Source organism: Neofelis nebulosa, chromosome 2, assembly GCF_028018385.1.
Source record: "Neofelis nebulosa isolate mNeoNeb1 chromosome 2, mNeoNeb1.pri, whole genome shotgun sequence".
Lineage (NCBI taxonomy): Eukaryota > Metazoa > Chordata > Mammalia > Carnivora > Felidae > Neofelis > Neofelis nebulosa.
The window spans coordinates 121,911,984-121,925,789 of NC_080783.1; the positions used below are offsets into that span (position 1 = coordinate 121,911,984).

General features: G+C 44.7%; 1 long non-coding RNA gene and 1 other non-coding gene across 2 annotated transcripts; one reads left to right on the forward strand and one right to left on the reverse strand.

The window, feature by feature from the left end:
• Nucleotides 1-58: 58 nt before the first annotated feature.
• On the forward strand, nt 59-13,116 carry LOC131504103 (uncharacterized). Its single transcript, XR_009257775.1, has 2 exons — nt 59-222; nt 9,746-13,116. It is a non-coding gene; the product is annotated as an uncharacterized LOC131504103 (long non-coding RNA).
• On the reverse strand, nt 7,296-7,398 carry LOC131505814 (U6 spliceosomal RNA). The gene has a single exon (XR_009258586.1). It is a non-coding gene; the product is annotated as a U6 spliceosomal RNA (small nuclear RNA).
• Nucleotides 13,117-13,806: the final 690 nt, after the last annotated feature.

Genomic DNA, 13,806 nt, shown 5'->3' on the forward strand with positions numbered 1-13,806 from the left:
CAGGAGCCAATCAGCACCCCGCTTCTGCAGCCTCAACCCCCATAATTCACCGCGCGTGGCCTTCACCCGCCGCCTTCGCGGGAACTCGGCGTTTGAACGGTGGGGCGTGGCTGCAGCTGGCGCGGCTCTTCCAGGTGGGGGTTTCCGCGTTAGGAAGCTTCGATTGGCTGTTGCCGGGAGGGGCAAGGGCAAGGCTGAGGCCCGGGCGACTCCAGTTTATAGGTGAGACCTAGAGGCGGTCCTAGAGGGAACGTACGTTGCAGCTGCAGAGGGGAGCTCTGCAAGGAAGGCTCCCTTCTCCCGGAGGCCGACGGCGCCTGGAGCTTGGCGGTCGTCTCCGAGCCGGGGCCTGGCGCTCGGTCCCTGGGGAGGGTAGGCCCGGAGAAGCTGCCACCGCGGGAGGAGCCTGTGAACCCCTCCAGGGCTGGGGCGAAGTGGGGTGCGGGCTACTACTGGGCGCGTCGTGGGGGACGCAGGCGCGAAGACTTCTGCAACACCCCCCAGTGATCCTTTAAGTGTGCGTGGAGCTTTAGACTTCGCAGGGTGCTCACACGTAGACGTGTCTCTTGACTTGACGGCCTGGTGAGACGGGCATTATACGGAAGGTCCCGAGGTTCCCAGAAGTTTGACTCACCCAAGGTCACAGAATTAGTGAGTGGGTGATCCACCGACAGGTGCCCAGGGGGCTGCCCAGCTGCATCCTGTTGTGTACTGAATGTTCTCTAGGGCCTCTTGGTGCAGGAGCCCTGAGTTGTAAGAGTCCAAGTGGAAACAACAGGAGAGAAATAGATTACCTTTGGTGTACTCTGTGTATTTTGTATCGTCAGACTTTTTCTATTAGTATGCTTTTGCAATGTTAAAAAAATATTGAGAGGTGCCTGGGTGGTTCAGTTGGGAAGCCTCCTGACTCTTGATATTGGCTCAGATCACTAACTCATGGTTGGTGAGATGGAGCTCCGCCTGCGGTCCCTACCCCCCGCCCCTCATTACCGCAGAACCTACTTGGAATTGTTTCCCTCTCCCGCTGCCCCTCCCCTACTTGCGCACGCGCGTGCGCGCTCTCTCTCTCTGTCTCAAAACAAACTTTGAAAAAATCGAGAATGAAGTTAAGTAAAAGAAAGGGAACTGTATTTGAAATGGTAATCAGAACTATTAGTGAGCAGAAAGGGAGGAATTGAAATCAAGAGATGTATTGCAGTAGAGATGGATTCATATTACAGCTATTGAGGACCATATGCCGAGACATGTGGTGTGGCACTTGCAACTGTTCTTATGGGACAGTTGGACAGAAACTCTGTAATGTCTAGGAAATCTAGGGTATATGATAAATGTAAATGTGGGGGGAGGGCAGAAGCTTCACAGGAAGGGAGACGGACCTGAGGTATCATTTATTAATGAAACAAGTACTTATTAAATAGCTTTTTGTGTGCCCAGTGTGAACTAGGTGCTTGAGAAAAATAAAACTCATTTTCACGCAAAGTTTGAAACAGTTTTTCTAACCACAAGGAGCTTAGTATATGAAGGAGACTGCATTAGCACATATTGAACGAACACTTAATCAAGTAAAATGATATTCAATGTCAAGATGAGTGGAGTCAATAAACTGTGATTAATTTAATCATAGCCAAATTAAAGAAAAGGAGACTATTTCTTCCATAAATTTGGAATATGCCAGATCAAAATGTTTAAGCTCCAGACAGTTGATAACCATATTTATAAGAGTGAGAAAACAGATAAGGTTGTCCTTGGGTGAGAGGTGGCCATAATCCTGGCATAAACTGTAATGAATTCTACAATATATACTTTTCAAAATATATACATACATTAGTGCATGTGTATTAACTTTTATGCTTAGTTTATACATTTACTTTATATTCTAATTAGCCTGCAGACCCTGGAGAGAACGTGCTTCATCAACTTCTATTTTGAGTAAAGTTGAGAGTTTTAGTTTGTTTTCCTCTAAAGCTAATTTATTCAAAAGGAATGCCTAAGCTAAGTTCTAGGGCTAGGTGGCTTATTTTTATTTTATTTTATTTTATTTTATTTTATTTTATTTTATTTTATTTTAGCTTAGTTTATTTTTATGAGTATAATTTATTGTCAAATTGGCTTACATACAACACCCAGTGCTCATCCCAACAAGTGCCCTTCTCAATGCCCATCACCCACATTTCCCTCTCCCCCCCCCATCCACCCTCAGTTCTCTGTATTTAAGAGTTTCTTGTGGTTTGCTTCCCTCCCTCGTTGTAACTATTTTTTCCCCCTTTCCTTCCCCCTGGTCTTCTGTTAAGTTTCTCAAGATCCACATATGAGTGAAAATATATAATATCTGTCTTTCTCTGAGTGACTTATTTCACTTAGCATAATACTCTCCAGTTCCACCCACGTTGCTGCAAATGGCAGAATTTCATCCTTTCTCATTGCCAAGTAGTATTCCATTGTGTATATAAATCACATCTTCTTTATCCATTTGCCAGTTGATGGGCATTTAGGCTCTTTCCATAATTTGGCTATTGTTGAAAGTGCTGCCATAAACAATGGGGTGCACTTGCCCCTATGCATCAGCACTCCTGTATCCTTTAGATAAATTCTTAGTAGTGCTATTGCTGGGTCATAGGGTAGTTCTATTTTTAATTTTTTGAGGAACCTCCACACTTTTTAGGAGTGGCAGCACCAGTTTGCATTCCCACCAGCAGTGCAAGAGGGTTCCTGTTTCTCCACATCCTCGCCAGCAACTTTTGTTACTTTTAGCCACTCTGACCTGTGTGAGGTGGTATCTCAGTGTGGCTTTGATTTGTATTTCCCTGATGATGAGTGACATTGAGCATCTTTTCATGTGTCTGTTGGCCACATGGATGTTTTCTTTGGAAAAATGTCTATTCACGTCTTCTGTAGGGCTAGATGATTTAAACTCACACGTTAATGATCCAGTAAATTCTTTCCCTATAGGGCTGGTCAGATGCAAAATGTATGATGGAATTGTTCTAAAATCAAATTGTGGTAATGACTGCGTAACTGTATACGTTTACCAAGGCTCGGACAACTATATATTAGGGAATTCCACGGTATCTAAGTTATCCCTCAATAAAGCTGTTTAAAAGCAAACAAAAAACTTAATTTATAAGCGATGCCAAAACATCCGCCTGGCAAATAAAAGCTAGGATCATCTCGACATTTTGACATCCTAGGGAAATATAATGGGTGATGGAGTTAAATAGTAGAAACTCTTAAGTTTCAGATGGTGTGGATCCTTAGGCAGACTGGTTCGCTGGCCTATGCCATAACATCCCTTTGATGCAAACACTTATTTGAATTCTTGGGAAAATGAAAGAATTCTCTTTTCTCTGGTCACCATTGTGCCATCTGGCATGTGTTAAACCTGTCAGTCACCTGTAAGATACTGGCAGAGAGAGGATCAGCTAGACCAGTCATCTCTTGACATCCTTGCCACTGTCTGTATTTTTTTTTTTTTAAATAATCGGTGATTCTAAGTTATTTGTAAAATTCCAGCTTCTGTGCAGACTTTGGCTTCACTCATCTTAATAATTAAATTGTTGGGGCGCCTGAGTGGCTCAGTCGGTTGGGTGACTGACTTTGGCTCAGGTCATGGTCTCATGGTTCGTGATTTCAAGCCCCGCATCAGGCTCTGGGCTGAGAGCACAGAGCCTGCTTGGGATTCTCTCTCTCCCCCTCTCTCTGCCCCTCCCCTGCTCATGTGTTCTCTCGCTTGCGTGCTCTCTCTCTCTCTCTCAAAAGTAAATAAACATTAAAATTAAAAAAAAATAATAATTAAATTGTTCAAATGTGTTTTTCGAGTCGGCTGATAATTCTAAGAAACGTAGTTTGTTTTCTGAACTTGTATCTTTCTGGGTTTTTGCTTGTTTCTTTGGGGTGGGGTGAGGAGAGGTAACTACTTTAAAACGTCAGATAAAGGATTTGTGCCCGTGAAGCACATGGTCACGGGAGGAAACCCTCACTGTCACTGCAGAAGGGTGTTCGGAGATCAGTGATTTTACATGCATTTTCACACTTGGTTCTCACACCTACCTTGGCAGTGGGTGTTCTTTTATCCCCATTTTAAAGAGTAAGACACCAACGTTCAGGGTAGTTAGGAACTTACCCCAAGGTCATGCTCCTAACCACTGTCTTACAGAGCCTGTGCTTGAACTTTGGGACCAGATAGGGCCAGTAGATTACTCTTGTTCTGGCTCAAAGTCACAAAGTTGACACCAGGCAGATCAGGGGCTGGAAGCGATTTTTTGAGATTCCCAGTCCAATTCTTGCCACTACCGTATTTTTATGAGGTATAGATTATTCAGTGATTCATTCAGGGATTTAACCTACGCATAGCCAAGCGTTCAGATATTTGTGATATGCCGACAGGGCTTGACAAATTCAAGATTAAAAAAGCAAAGCAAGTTGTGCCATCTTATAAATGACCACGAGGTGGCAGCCTACGAACATAAAAACCAAACACAAGTCCCTCCTGCTGTTTCATTTTTTTTGTTTGTTTAAGGATATGTAATGGTAATTCAATTTCCTCTCATTTTGTGCCTTTCAAATATATGACCATTTTAACCTTATCCTTTGACATAAGCACAGTCAGAATGATACTGTGCTAAAGATAAATATGGTTTATCATTTAAAAAGCCAAGAGAGGGGCGCCTGGGTGGCTCAGTCGGTTAGGCGTCCGACTTCGGCTCAGGTCACGATCTCGCGGTCTGTGAGTTCGAGCCCCGCGTCAGGCTCTGGGCTGATGTCTCAGAGCCTGGAGCCTGCTTCCGATTCTGTGTCTTCCTCTCTCTCTGCCCCTCCCCCGTTCGTGCTCTGTCTCTCTCTGTCCCCAAAATAAATGAACGTTAAAAAAAAAAATTAAATAAAAAATTAAAAAAATAAAAAGCCAAGAGACCTGGGGTGCCTGGGTGGCTCAGTTGGTTAAGCATCCGACTTTGGCTCAGGTCATGATCTCACGGTTCATGAGTTTGAGGCCCATGTCAGGCTCTGTGCTGACAGCTCAGAGCCTGGAGCCTGCTTCAGATTCTGTGTCTCCCTCTCTGCCCCTCCCCTGCTTGTTCCCTTTCTCTCTCTCTCTCTCTCTGTCTCTCAGAAATAAATAAAACATTAAAAAAATTTTTTTTTAGAAAAGCCAAAAGACCTGCTTTTGTTGCACCAATATTCTTTATTAGGGTCCAAATTTCACTGCTCTTAAAATATTGTCCCCAAACTGGTTCAAAGCGTGCTCTCCTTCATCTACTTCCTTGTTGTGGTTTTTTGGTAAATGTACAATTCAGTACTTTTTTAGTAAACCTATAAAGTTGTGCAGCCATGACCACAATCCAGTTTTAGAACATTTCTGTTACCACCGCCCCCCAAATTTCCCTTGAACCTGTGTATAGCAATCCTCACTTATACCCCCAGCCTCAAGCAACAACCGATGTGCTTTCTGTCCATAAATTTCGTCTTTCTGGACATTTCATGTAAATGGAATATGCAACATGTAACAAATTGCTGTCTTCTGTTCAGTAGCCTAATGCTTTTGAGTTTCCTCCATGTTGTAGCATGTATCCATATTTCATTCTTTTTATTGCCAAAGAGTATCCTATTGTATTCATTCATCCATTGATAAACATTTGGGTCGTTTTCCCTTTGGGGTTATTAAGAACAGTGTTGTCATGAACACTAACAAGCCTCTGTGTGGACAAAGTTTTCATTCCTCTCAGGTACATACCTGTGAGTGGAATTTCTGGTTGTGTATTAAGTTTATGTTTAAGTCTTTAAGAAATGGCCCAACTGTTTCCCAAAGTGGCTATGCTATCTTATTTTCTTATGGGCAGTGTATAAAGGTCCCAACTTCTGCACATCCTCACCAACACTTGTTACTGTCTGCCTTTTTTATGATACTGGTTCTCGTTGTGGTGAAGTGGTGTCTCCTCTGTGTTTTAATTTGCATTTCCTGATGACTCAACAGTTGAGCTCCTTTGCATGTGGTTGCTAACCATCATCTTCCGCTTTTTCAATGGTTTTGCAAGGCTTTTTCTTTTAAAGATCTGTATGGAACTTAAACTAAAACCTAAGTAAAAATGACATCAATTGTTATAAATCCAAGGACATCAAAGAAATAGTTCTGGTTTGTGATCATGTTAAGTAACACAATTGTATATACTTTTTTTTTTTAATGTTTATTTATTTTTGAGAGAGACAGAACACAAGCAGGAAGGGGCAGAGAAAGAGGGAGACACAGAATCCCAAGCAGGCTCCAGGCTCCGAGCTGTCAGCGCAGAGCCCGACACGGGGCTTGAACCCACAAACTGTGAGAGGACGACCTGAGCCAAAGTCGGTTGCCCAACCGACTGAGCCACCCAGGCGCCCCAGCACAATTGTATATACACTATGATCATGGTCATGTGAAAAATACTTTTTAACTACAACAGACTGTTAACTTTTAAGAGTACATATCGTGTGGTTCCATTCCTATGGCTCTGAGAGGCTGGGTTGGGAGATGGGTCAGATTTTTATTTTTATTTTCTACAACTCTCATGTGTTACTCTTATTATTTAAAAAAAAAAAAAAAATCCCTGGGTGGGTCAGTGGGTTGGTTGAGCGTCCAACTTCAGTTCAGGTCATGATCTCACAGTTCGTGAGTTCGAGCCCCATATCGGGCTCTGTGCTGACAGCTCGGAGCCTGGAACCTGCTTCAGATTCTGTCTCCCTCTCTCTCTCTCTCTCTCTCTCTCTCTCTCTCTCTCTCTCTTTCTCTCAAGAATCAATAAACGTTAAAGGAAAAAAAAAAGAACTCGTCCACCTTTTAAAAACATGAATTGGATTCTGTTGTTTTTTGCTTAAAAATGCTTCTGTGGCTTTCCATCGAATTTAGAAAAAAGCTGAAACCCTCATCCTGGCTCATGGGGGCCCCATGTGACTTTGGCCCTGTCCACTTCTCTCTCTCACCTTCTGTCTTCCAGCTGTCCTGACCTGCGCTCTTTGCCTCCCCGTGCCAGGCTTTGTCTTACCTTAAGGCCATTGTTCGGTTGTTCTTTTCTCTTTTCTTTTTTCCCCTTTCCTTTCCTTTCCTTTCCTTTCCTTTCCTTTCCTTTCCTTTCTTTTCCCACACTCAAAGAAGATTAATGTTAATATGCCAATCAGGGATAATTTTTCCATGAGCAAGATTGCCTGGCCTTATATTCCATATTTGGACAGAGCTAGACAGTTAACCAGTGGCCATAGCCCATGCTGAAGGGGAAAGGGTTTGATAACCCTCTGCCCATGCTCCCGTGTGGCTGGTTCTGAGTGGAACCAAAAATATGGAACACCTTGAGAATTTGTCATCCTTGCACAGGCGCTGTGCTAATCCTCTGCGTATCGTTGCAATTTTAGTATACGTGCTGCTGAAGCAAGCACTATGTTGTACTTTCGGCCTGACACGTTTCTTTAGATCTTCTTTTTTTTTTTAACTTTTTTTCTTTTTAATGTTTATTCATTTTTTAAGAGAGAAAGAGAGAACACGCGCGCACGAGTTGGGGAGGGGCAGAGACAAAGGGAGACACAGAATCCGAAGCAGGCTCCAGGCTCTGAGCTGTCAGAACAGAGCCTGTTGTGGGGCTCGAACTCATGAACCGTGAGATCATGACCTGAGCCGAAGTCGGACGCTTAACCGACTGAGCCACCCAGGCGCCCTTTCCCTAGTTCTTTAAAAGCCTGGCCCCTAGGTCTTCAGGTCTCATCTGAAGTATCACCTCAGTGAGACTTTCCATGACTACTTAATCTAAAGAGGTCCTTCCTTGCTACTCCCTGCCTCCGCTCCCTGTTTGCTTTCTGCATAACATTTAGTTTGCATGGTCTGTTTATTTGTTGATTGTGTCCTCCGCATAGATTACATATGTAGGTGCCAAGAGAGACCACTTCTGTTTTGCTCACCATGCTGCGTAGATACTCAGTAAATATCTACTAAGTGAAATGAACTAAACCGTAGAGCGGAAGGGACTAAAGTCATCAAGTGTGCCTGCCCGATCCCCTCCACTTCATCCCTAATGGATTCAGCATGAGGACTTCAAGTGACAGCAAATTCTCTGTTAGGGTATCTCAAATTGCCAGTTAATTCTAATGTCTGTTGAGGAGAAATACGTCTTTCTGTCTGAAACTTCCACTTATTTGTAATCTGGAGTGACACATAATACACTTAATTCTTTTCAGTGTCACTTTCAAATATTTGAATATGGCTGTCTCATCCTCCCCACATCCTCAGCCTGCTCCACCGGCTGTGATCATTTCCCTCCCCTCCGGAACCCCTCACCAGCACTTTTCCATGAATGTTTGCTTAATCTGAGGCCTCTCAAACAGGATTCGGCATGAAGAATCCTGTGGGATAATTATCTCCTTTATTTGGGATACGACCATATATACATGCAATATAAGGCAACACAAAATTTCTCTCTGCTTTCTAACAAATATGTCACACTAGTTATTCACATCAAGTGTGCAATCAACCAGAACCACTGCTTTCGTTTTTCATGCATGAACTCGCGTCTCCCCTACCTGGTGCACCTAATTGCTTAAATTTAAACTCTGGATTCCAGCTTTCATCCTGCTAGTTTGGATCCATCTTTCTCACCTGTCTAGATCTCTTTGAATCTTGTTCCTGTCAGCTGACCTATTAGTGCTACCTCCTGACTGTGTGTGTCAGCCGACCACTTGACAAGCCCGCTCCCCTGGATTCCATCTGAGTTGCCATGAGAAATGCTAAACCGGGCAGAGCACTTGGGTATCATGTGCCCAAGGCACATGGGCCGGCCGCAGCTTCATGATTTGGGTATGGTTATTCCGTCAGGCACAGAGTCCCTGAAATGAAACGTTGCCCTTTCTTGCCTCGATGCCTCCCTGCAGCTCGTGCATACTCTGTCCCTGTCCCGATTTACCAGTCCACACAGCAGAGTAGATGAGAAAGTGAGGTTAATCTGGGTGATTTTTTTTTCTTGGTGAGCAGCACAGGAAGCGGCCCAGAAGCTGCAGGGGGATGTGGTTCCTTGGGACAAGAGGCCCCTGTCTCACACCAGGCTAATGATTCACTCAGTGACAGTCACACAGTCCCCTGTCTTTGCCTGACACCCGTCTGTCACTTCTCACTTCTTATCTAATCCTCCACCTCCCTCCGGGTCCTCTCTCCGGCTTCACCTGCATCGGGATGAAGGCGGGCCGGTGCGAGTTGAGGGATTTGCTCCAGCTGGACAATGAGAAGAAGGAGAGTTCATAACTCTTTTGAGGGAGAGCTGAGGCGGCCTTCCTGGGTAGCCCAGAGCATCCCCTTCAAAAGATGGAGCTCTTCTGAGCTCTTCACTTCCCCTTTAGAGCTTCCCCGCTTTCCTGGACGACTTCCACTTTCACTCGAAGCAGAAGTCTTCCATAGAGCAGACACAGCCTCCCCTCTGCAGTAGCCTGGGGGGCCCAGTGAGGCCTGGCCCCAGTACCGTAGAGCTTAGCGCCCCTCCTGCCATCCGGAAGTTTCTTCCGGGAAGCAGGCAGCCTCCTTCTTTCTCCCAGTCCGTGGGTTCCTTCAGAACCTACTGGTGCCTGGTGCTGCGGATGGGACCGACCCACCTAAGCCCCAGAGAAGAGCTTGGGTGGGGTTCTTCTTTCTGTGGGACCTTGGCTTTTATTTCTGCTTTCTCACTTTTATGCTAATTGCCTCATTCTTCCCTCCCCTTCCTCTTTCTCTCTTCCTGCTCCCGCTACCCCTCCTGCCAACCCTCAGGGTCTTCGTCTTCAGTCCTGGAGCTGGGAGACAGCATTAAGGACTGGCTGTGCAGGAGGACTCACCCGGGTTCTTTGCCTGCCGGCCCGGAGCTCTGCGTGCACGTCGAAGTCGTCCCTCTCCATCCTCACACTTTTCTCGAGGTGACATAATTCCTGCCACTTTCGTCATTGCCTACGTCTGACAGAACAGCTGGAGCAGGGCTAAGTGGTAGGTGGGGACATTCTGTTCGCATGAGTGATTTTGTTTTTAAGCCGTACACCCTACCCAAGAGTGTGCACGTACAATAAAACATACCAGATAACTTACCGCATCTGAAGCACGTTAACAGGCATGAAGAACACAGGTGTGGAGCAAAGCACCGTCCAGTGCATTAATTACACTGTCAATTTCTTCTGTGGACTGAACTGTGTCTCCCCGAATTCATATGATGAAGCTCAGTTTCCCAGTGTGATGGTATGTGGGGGTGGGGCTCCTGGGAGATAATTAGGTTTAGGTAAGGTCTTGAGGCTGGGGCCCTCATGAAGGGATTAGTGCCCTTATTAGAGATACCAGAGAGACTCTTCTTCTGTGTGTGTGTGTTTCTCTCTCTCTCTTTTCTCTCTCTCTGTCACATGAGGACATAGAGAGAAGTTGGCAGTCTACAAGCTGGGAAGAGGGTGCTTGCCAGTTGGCTGGCATCTTGATCTGGGACTTTTAGTCTCCAGAACTGTGAGAAACTAAAGTTCTGTTGTGTAAGCCACCCAGTCTATGGCATTTTGTTACGGCAGCTCGAGCTGACTAAAACAAATTCCCAAGCTAAGTATTTGCTATCTACCATAACATTTGTTTTCCAGATGTGCCATTTGCACTCAAATCTGCATGCAAATTGAATTAGCTAATTAATACAGGTATACACTACCTCAGGATAGGAGTCTCCAGTGACTCCCTTCCCCATTAATTCCCATATATTTATATATCTTCACTTGGAACTCCTGGATTAAACTCCCTTGTCTCTTCATTTAACTGTAAAGCACTCAGACAATTTTGTCCGAATGTTCCTCTGTCCACATTTGCCTTGATATCCTCTTTCCTGAAACTTCATACTTATCCTTCCCCAAATTAGGCTCATGGGCGGTGGACCCAAACAATGATCCCATTTTGTAGCAAAGCCCATGCTTGGACCTCATGTCTATACCCTGTTCTTTCCACGATCATGTTAAGAATTTAGAAGGCGAAATGCAGGTATCTGGTTTCCTTTTCCGGAGCAGAGACGATTAAAATGTCCAGCCTGTCTATGATGCCCAACACTTATGAGTTCTGTCTCCTTTACGCGCCTGTCTCATTTAGCCCTCACCACAGACTCTGTGGAGTAGTGGGGATCCCCTCCCTGGAGGGATGAGGGCAGTGAGACAAAGAAAGATTAACTGGCAAAGATGACGGCCAGCGAAGGATGTCAGGGTTTCCCCGCAGGCAGTCTGAATCCAGAGGTCACCTTCCTGACTACTGAGAAACCCAGATGTATTCGTTGGGCGTCCCACCAAAAAGGAGCAAGAGGTCAAAGTGGAGAGCCCTAAAAGGGAGTATTTGGCAGCCTCAATTTTATCTTGCTGCAGCTTTCTTCTCACGGGGGCTCACGTGTTGGCTCTTCCTTTTGTGTGAAAGGATTACTAAATATCATAGTTGCCACTTAGCTTTCTATTGCCAGGTTGGGACGGCTCCTGGTTTACTGCTTCTGAGCGACCCAAACTGAATACTACCCTGGATACCTTCCCTCGATGAAGAAAAGTTTTGAGCAAGGAATTTGGACTGGAAACTTAGACTTTAGAACTTAGTACGTGTACGTTCGGACCTGACGTTAGGTCCTAATACTGATCGGGTTTTTTCGCACAGCATCCCGATCTGTCAGTTCTGGGACTAGGAGGTATTTGGCCCACGTGTAGGAGTAAAGGCCATCCTGACATCAGCACCATTTTATTGGGGGGGGGGAGGGTCATATCTTGGGTATTGAGAAGAGGAGATCCTCCAACAATTCTTAGCCGCCAGCAGGGTGGTACCAATAGCTGCCGTGAGATTATTAAACAGTACGAAGATTCCCTACAGACAGACTCAAGAACTGGTAGCATTTGCCTTCAGTCATGGGAGACCATAACAAAAACACGCTCTCATGTGTTTATTTGGGCAGCATCCTGTGGTAGCACAGAGTAGCCATGCAATCAACACGCATGGGGTTGAATGGACATCTGTGGGAACCAGGGCAAAGAGTGCAAAGGGGTCCCCTGTCCCCTGTCTGAATTTAGTCTCCCCTTTTGAGAGCAAACCGGATCCTAACATGTGACAAAGCAAACATCTGGCATTAGTTTTTCTGTCCCAATGGTGCTCCTGTTCTACCTTGTGTGTGCAGCTCTTTGCTCAGAATGAGATGGTGGCATCTTTATAAGTAAAGGAAGCACAGTGTGATAGAAAGGGTGTTGCTTTTGGAGTTCATGCATCTGGGCTCAAGGGCCAGCTCTTTTTGATACTTAAAGCATGATACTTAACTGCTTTCTCCTGGTTTATGGTTAGATCTCAGCTTCACAAGTTTGTTGTAAAGCTCTGGTGCTCCTAACCCATGATGGCGGCTCAACATAGTGAACATCAGCTCCCTGCTCCTTTCCTCCTAGAGGGAATGGATGGTATCACTTATTTCTGCATTCCTAACTCCCAGCATATGTCTTGGCACACGCGGAATATCTGGAAATGTTTGTGGAACAAATAAAATCTTTTTTCCCACTGTATTAAAATCGCTCTCTCTGTGTTGGTCATCTAGTTGGTTCTCAAACACTTAAAAAATTTTTTTTGTGGGGTGCCTGGGTGGCTCAGTCAGTTAAGCTTTTGGCTCTGGCCCAGGTCATGATCTCGTGGTTCATGAGTTCGAGCCCTGTGTTGGGCTCTGTGCTGACAGCTCGGAGCCTGGAGCCTGCTTCAGATTCTATGTCTCATTCTCTCTCTGCCCTCCCTGCCCCACCCCCCCAGCCAACTTGTGCTGTCTCTCTCTGTCTCTCAAAAAGGAATAAACGTTAAAAAAAATTTAACTTAGGTGTAAGTTATTTACATACAGTTATTTCAGTTATATACTACTATATTTATATATTTATTAAGTTATATATTAGATTATTTACATAAATTGCTAGATCTTAAGAAAGCTTAGTAAATTTTTACGTAGGTATACATACACCCATGAAACCACCACCTAGATAAAGATAAAAAACATTTCAGTTGCCCCAGAAGGTTCTTCCTGCTACTTCCCAGTCAATACTTCCCCTGCCAGAGGAAATGATTATGGTGACTTCTGTCCTCATAGATTCGTTTTGCCGGTTCTTGGATTTCAAATAAAGGAATCTTATAGTGCATACCCTTTTGTGCCTGGCTTATTTCACTCAAAAAATGCTGTGATATTCATCCATGCCGTCATGTATGCAGCAGTTTGTTCATTTTTATTATGTGTAGTATTCCACAATATATATAAACTGTGCGTCCGTTCACCTACTGATGGACAGTGGGGTTGTTCCTAGTTTTTAGCAATGATGGATAAAGCTGTATTTTTGTTTATGTCTTTTGGTGGATAGAGCTGTTCCTTTCTCTCGGGTAAACGCCAGGAGTGGAGTTGCTAGGTCATAGGGCAGGTACATGTTTATCAAAAACTACCAAACTATTTTACAAAATAGTTGAACACACTTACACTGCCACCAGCACCGTATTAAGTTCTGGTAACTTTAAATTCTTACCTGCGTTTGATATTTGGTATTGTCTTTAACATTTTAATCATCCGGGTATCTCATGGTTGTTTTAATTTGTAGATTTCTGATGAGTGATGATGTTGAGCGTCTTTTCAGATGCTGTGGCCACGGGGCTGCACTATTCAGATCTCACTTCAAGGGAACCTTCTGCAGGGAACATAGCTGACTGACAGCTTCCAGCAGCTAGATCATCATATCTGTCACGATGCTCACACTGAGGCCACATTTTCCCAGGAAATTTGCTGCTTCCAGTCAAAGACTAAGCAGGGCAGAGATACTAGACTTAGACCATTTCTGCCCAGT